Below are 7,310 nucleotides of genomic sequence, written 5' to 3'. Positions count from 1 at the left end.
TTGATGCTACTCACAGGATGATTGCTGATGGGTGGGCAAAGCTGGAGCGTTTCTACTCTGACCCCTTTCAGGCGTCTGCTTTTTTCAGCTCTGGCTAAATGTCTGAAAATATGCCAATGTCTTGCTGCGCACCACGAATCAGCTTTTACGATGGTTCAGTGGTGCTAAGTGCCCAGCTGATTAGGGGTTGTTTTGGCAATGCAGGATTGTGTCCCTGGTCAGTGGCTGACATAACCTTGCTTACATGGAACAAGGGACAATCTCTGTGGAAGCTCCCTATCAGATGCATAAAGGCAACACACACAGCACCACGCGTTCAAACCCATGTGGATGTGGAAAGAGACAGGAAAGAACACAGGAGGTTTAAGAGAAGGAGCAAAGTGCAGATGAAAGCAACCTGATTTTCACCAGCCCCTCTGCCCCAGTTTTCGGGGACCACTGCTCATTAGAACCCAGTTACTGTTATCCACAGCTGTGTTACGTCGGTTGCAATTGGCCATTCCTGCCTCAGTGCATTAAGGAGCTTTGAATTATTTTAAAGCATAATGACCTGAAAAGTGACTAACTGGCACTGGGAAGGAGAACTGCTGATTGCCAGATCCCATCTGCCTTTAATGAACCAGGAAAAACATTTCTGAGAGAAATGCTGACACAGACAGACCTGTTTACTGAAAGCAAGGGAGAGGGGACAGGCTCAAATTAGTCCTGGTACAGCTGGATATGTGCAGTCAGGTAGTGCTGGTCTGGTATCTAGAGCAGCATGGTGAATTGGGCCCCAGCAGCTGTTACCAAAGATGATAGCCCCACAGTGATGAAGGGACACATAAAGCTCCCCTAGACCAGCTGCCCCCTAAGTGTGCTAGAGCAGAAATACCTCCTCATTTCCTGCAGCATTTTGCTAGCTTTGAGTTTACTTGAGACACAATTTTCCTCTCACTTTTACACTTGGAGACTGTTTTCCTGTGAACTATCCTTCTCTAACTCTTCTTCATACACACCTGGAGAAAGGAAAAATCCTTTTTTGCTTGTCCACGGGACTGTGTCACAGTACCTGTGACTGATGACTGAACTGATTGGTTTCCAGCAGAAGGCAGTTTGTGTGGGCTGACACAGCATAGCTGCTCCATTTCCCTCATTGCTGTGCCATATGTGATCTATTCCTGTCTGTTGGCACACTGTTGTCAGTCTATCTTTTCCCTGCTGCTGTATCGTTTGGGCTTCTGGGAACATGCCTTGGCACACTGATTTATGAGCTCCCTCCATTTGCAATCTGTACTCATCTGTTGGTGCCTCACCTTCCTCTCATCAGTGTGCTTCTCATGCTTTTGGCCTTTTGTTTTGGCATGCTGTTTGAATTGAGGCACCCTCAGTTTGCAATTCTTTGGCTGTTCGGGCTCTGGTTTCTCTCTGCTGGCAAGCAATTGAAAACCCATCAATGTGGCACTTACCTGCCAGGCTCCCTGTTGGGAGTTCATTCCTCTGCAGCCCCAGCTGCTCAGTCTGTCCCCCCACAAGCTTTTATGTTCTTGTTCTCTTATCCTGCAAAACTCCTACCGGAAATACCCAGAAGTTTGTGCTTGTTAAGACAAAAGTTAAACTGCAGCACTTTTGGGGAAAAGTGTTTTCAAATAGTGCCATCACACAGACAGCAAAGCTATCTGTCTTATTCCACACAGCTTGAATGAGAAAGTGAAGGTGCTTCTGCCAACTCCTTTCTGCACTCAACCCTTCCTTCAGGAAACATTTTTATAAAAGTGTTTGAATTAGTCAAAAGACTTTTGATAAAGCAAAGTAACAAAAAAGTGTTTCAGTAAACTTTTAAATAAATATCATAGGTTCAGACATGAATACTATGAGGAGCACTATGACTTTCCTGATACAGGCATAAAGTTTCATCAGGCACTGGTTTCTACATGGTTCCTTTTCCGTGCAGGACTGAAAAGCATATAAGTGCTTAAGATGAAGTGTTTTTTGATGGCAAATAAGCATCTAAGTACCTTTAAAAGCTAATCCTTAAACTCCAAATACATTCAAATGTTTTTGAAAGTTTAACTACAGGTAAATTTAAGAAATCATTTTTTACCCCATCCACAATCAAGCTCCGGTTTTTATTTCTGTACCATCTTAGAATTATATTTATGTAATCTTTGTAATGCAGATCTTCGAAAAGCCAATCTGGTCTTTGTCTCAGGCTTTGCAGATGACGCCTTTCTTTATTGATTATTTTATCTGTTTCTTTTAGTGATGCAGACATCAGCTAGGGTAATCTCTCTGATAGATGCAAACCAGTAAGGAACAGATTACACAGAGCTAGGAATCTTCAGTGCTTACTTGCTGGAGTGAAAAACTAAACCAGAAAAGAACACCAACCTCTAATCATCTTACTGCAGTTTTTCTCCATAGGTTCAAAATATTCTCACAAACTCACGTTGATATTAGCTGAAAGACAGAAGAAGGAGTAAAAACCTGACATATAGTTTGCACTAAGAAAAGAAGCATCAGTTCAAGAATATGGCTTCTTTAAATTTGCCAGACTTAAAATATACTAGCATACTGCACGCAACATGGGAATCTGGCTCAGAGATGTTTGAAAAAATATGGTGCAATGTAAGATGTGAAATTATTCTCACGTTTCTCTTCCCTGCAACAGCCTGGAGTAACACTTTGTGATCTGAGGCACAGGACCATGCAGAGTACAATTCCAAGGAATTTGGTCCACTGTTAGTATATCCCTGACTTAATATGGTAGGAAAATATGTTCGCCGTTGTCAACAAATCTGCAGCAGGAAAATAGCAGTTTCAGTGTGACAGTGGTAGATCTGGATTTGAGATGACAAATGGAAGCTGGAGGGAGACTGAAATGCATTGTAGAGATGACACAGCTGACAAGGGAAGACGATGCTCACGACTTTTCTGAGCTTTGAGCACCCTCTTCTGGAGTAACACACGTAAGAAGTGGCCATTTTATTTTCATACTCTACAGAGAAAAGAAGAAATGTCCCTTCTTGGCTGCCAGGGAAAACTGTAAAGCTGAATTGAAATCAGCAGACACAAGCAGGAAATTTGAAAAATCAAGTAAAATACAAACATTTTACATCCGGGAAGTAACAGAAACAAACCAAAAATTTCCCAGGTGTCTGAAAATTCGTTTCTGCCAGCCCAAATTCTGTCCTCTTTAGAACAGAATAACCTCACAAATTTCATCAAGTATTCTTTGACATAGGTGACAGCAAGTGTGTCCTTTTGCCTTTTTTGTCTCCAAGAGAAAAATGGTGTTGGCACATGTCTAATTAGAGTGCAGAGCATGCTGTTTGGTTTAATTTTGAAGGAATGGAGATAATTGGAGACCTATTCTCTTTGTATGTAGGATAGCAGAACTATCTAGCATTTATCTGAATCAAATAATGAACCCTGATCTCTTCAATTACATAATCCAGAGAAAACTATCCTTAATCTCAAAGAACAACTTCCAAATGATATATATTCAACTGTAGAAAAGCTGTTTTCACCTGATTTGTCTTGGATATATGGTGTCTTTAGCTCTGAAAGGGATTCTTTTCCCGTCAGAAAGTGTCAATTCGATTTCATTTTATTTTGGTTTCTACAATTTATTTTTTCATTAGTTGGTTACTAAGTCCTCATAAAAGTAAAACTGACCTCAGCAGGCCTGTAAATGGAAACTTAAAGAAATAGGATCAACTCCATCACATGGAATTTAAGCAAATTATGGACTTTAATTTTTATAAATAAATATTTTATCCAATCAATACAAACAAAGCAGTCCACCAAATAGATTCAAAGGAACAGATTTGGAACTATAATAAGAATTGAGGCTATAGAAATGACCTGTGGAGAGCGGTGACCCAGTAGTAACACTAGGATAGAAATTATATTTCAGAGAGTAGTGTCTCATCTTTCACTCCAAACAGAGGGAATGATCCAAAAGATGGTGGTGTTTACAGCAACAAAGGCAGTGGCTGATGCAGAGTGAGAACAAGCACAAAGATCTGGTGGGGGTGGGAAACCTGCATTCCTCAATAGAAATTGCCTGTTCTCCTATGTGCAAGAAGTTTCCCTTCTAAAGCCTCCTCTCAATACCTCTTTCCCGTTTGTGGCTCAACGAAGTAAAATTTTACTTTATAAAATGAGAAAGTCACATGAACTCACTGACTTGCTTTCAAGATATCACAAGATTTCCTTCACTACCATCTGACCAGATAAAAATATTGTGGTTTAAGACTTGTGTGTATATATGATTAAAAAAAACCCCTTTGATTCAACTCAAACTCAGAGGACTGACCTACAAGACAATCACTGTTTCAGAAAGTCAGGATATTCACAACATTTAAGCATTTGTTACTAGGTTTAGCTTTGGGTTATTGCTCCCATCTCTTAGCTGGACATGTTGCAGCACACACCCATGTCTCTGTATCTGAGCCAGAATTCAAGAATAAAATGAAAACCAGCCCCAATTACCAAAAAGGATATATATTCTTGGAAATCTTATTCAGGGCAATATTCAACAACAGGGGATTAGCCACACAATTCCATAGTTTTATAAACACATGCTGACCACAACATCCTGATACAAAAGTTCTACTTACAACAATGGCAATACAATACTCATCATGTGAAAGTTCTGCAGAAAAATGTAGGTGTAAGGATTGAAATTCTGATTTAAGTAACAATCTTAGAACAACAGGGATTTAGTGTTGTCTAAACATGTTATATCTTAATGTGTTGTACCTTGTCCCCAAGAGCTGCACAAGATCTCTGCTTTCATTCCTTACCTTTTCCTCTTCAAACAGGTAACAGTCCATTCTCCAGCTTGGAAACTGGTTATTTTAACCCGGGTTATTTCCCTCTGAGACTCCATGAATCAAAGGTCTTGGAGTGCTCCTGTAACACATCAAAAAAAGATGTGTTAGAGAAAAAGTAGTCGCATTCTCACAAAGATTTCAGCACTAGATGGGTTTTCCTAGCTTCTGAATGTTGTGAAGCACCCATCTTAGGCTAAACCCTTGGTGGTCTCTTTGCACCCAGCAGCACCAATTCTGTTGCCAACTCCTTGAGTTACTGCATTGTACCACATTCCTGAAGCATCCTACAGTTGTCCCTTGTGTGTAGAATACTAATGAAGATGTGTTGGAAGAAGGGTTTGCCAGAGTCAAGAAGATGCTCAATATGAGTTATGCATCTTGCTCAACTTTATTAGTTTCTAACACTACTTATATAGAACCGATACACATGCATATTTGTAAAGCAGAAATATAATTGGTTAGTAGTAGTCTCTAAACATGTGTGGTTCTCACACCCCTAATTATCATGACTAAAATAAGCATTCTATCCATGTAGCTAATTGTGTTGCTGTGCTTCAGCCTTGTAGTTTGTTACTCCCTATTTTCCCATACCGGTCCCTATCTTTCTTGGCCCTGCACCTGCTTTCCCAGCAGCTGTATTTTGTTACAGCCACGGCCTGTTGGCACAACATAATTACTTGGTCTCAGGATTCAAGAATAGCTTAAGGCAACATTTCTTGTTAACTTCAGCACAGCAGCTTCAGTACAATTCTGATTACAGGCCTATTCTAATACCAGGCCTGGATTGTGCAGATCTTCAGAGATTGTAAGGCCATGCTTCTGCAGCCATTCTTCTACAAAGATGGAATAATATTATTAGGCATCATGTTAAAATACTCCCTATCTGTAGAAACAGAAAGGTCAACAGATCAGATGATGTGTCACCCTCTATCTGTTTCTTCAAAGGCTCTTGAAGGAGCCCAAAAAAAATGAGAATGAGGCTTTTCTCATGACCCTGGGCGCATCTGAGTTTCTGTTCATGAACAAGACCTTAGATATTAGAAGTTCGGTTGTGCTATTGTTTATAAGAGCACAACTTGTTTGCAGGCCATCCATTCCTACAACAGCACACAGCATCTAATTTATGTTAAATAAGGCACAGAGAGGTGGCTGTAATGAGTGGTAGAGATTGCAGTTCTGGTTTTCACCTTGATTTTGTGTAAGTTGAGATAAATACTTGCATGATAAGTCTTCATGGAATAGCTGAAAAATTTAAGACACTATATTATACTTGACATTATGCTTGGATTTATATATCTTTATGCATAAATTATTATTTTAATTTAGGATAAGCATATAACTGTTCAGGTATAGAAGTAACAGATTTATTAGGGGGAAATAAGGCCATGTAACCCTTTTAGGTATGTCATGAATTTCTTGCCCATGCAGTGGAGAAGCAATCACCTATCAACAACATGATCACAGTTTGCCTTTAATACCTTTTCTTAAAAAATACCCCAACAACCCAAATATCAGGCTGTGATTTTCCTTTGTGTTTACTTTGCATACTTGCATTCACAAAAGGACTCATGCTTCTTGTTGATATCATATGAATGCTACGGAGTATCTAAACAGTGAAGGGTGAGTATTACACCTCATCTGTGAGTATGAATAAAGTTTCATAACTCATGGGCATCACAAATGCCTTCAGAGTCTGTGAGTTATTAAGGTCAGTTGTGAAGGAAAAAATATCACTTTTTACTCATGAAATATTAAATTTGCTGTATAAGAAATAGCTTTTTTTTAAATTGAGCACCTTTCTAATAATAGCAGGCAGCTAATCTCTATTACAGGAAATTTCTGCCCATGTCTAAGGCAATTTTTTTCTCACCTGCCCCATATTGCATTTTTTGCAGATATAGAATGCAGAAGGGAGCAGGACATCTCCACTGAAGATACTGGATTTTATTATGACCCCAACTTTTAACTTAAAGAAAGGTAAACTAGTCCAGAGTGATTTCAGTTAGCCTGCAGCAACACAAGCCAATGCTGAAGAACAATTTGAAACTGGTGTGGGAAGCTGTTAAAATTCTTCAGCCATCTTATTAGGTTGCTAACTGAGGACATCTCTGTACAATGTAAGTAAGGGCAGAGTGGAAAAAATTGGTCTCTCGCTGGTCTGGCACTGGATGCAGCATAGCAATATTAGGGCAGGCTGTTGAGCCAATTAGTTCTGTCTTGCAGTGCTATAGAAGAGAAGGCAATTGACCGAGTTGAGCATGACATTAACACAACAACACTGCCGCTGGGGCCTGAGCTAGTACTTCTGATTACACTCACTTGTTCGGACCAAAGAGGTCACTTGGAGCCAGTTTAGGGGGCCTCAAAGGCTGCACTGTATTTAACAGATATCTGAAAAGCGAGATTTTCTGTGACAAGATCGCCAAACTAAATCCAAGCTCTGAGGGCCCTCAGAGAAAATAACAGAATTATCTTCTGTTTTTCTAGCAG

This window comes from Falco cherrug, chromosome 10, assembly GCF_023634085.1.
Source record: "Falco cherrug isolate bFalChe1 chromosome 10, bFalChe1.pri, whole genome shotgun sequence".
NCBI lineage: Eukaryota > Metazoa > Chordata > Aves > Falconiformes > Falconidae > Falco > Falco cherrug.
This window is presented reverse-complemented; position numbering follows the sequence as displayed.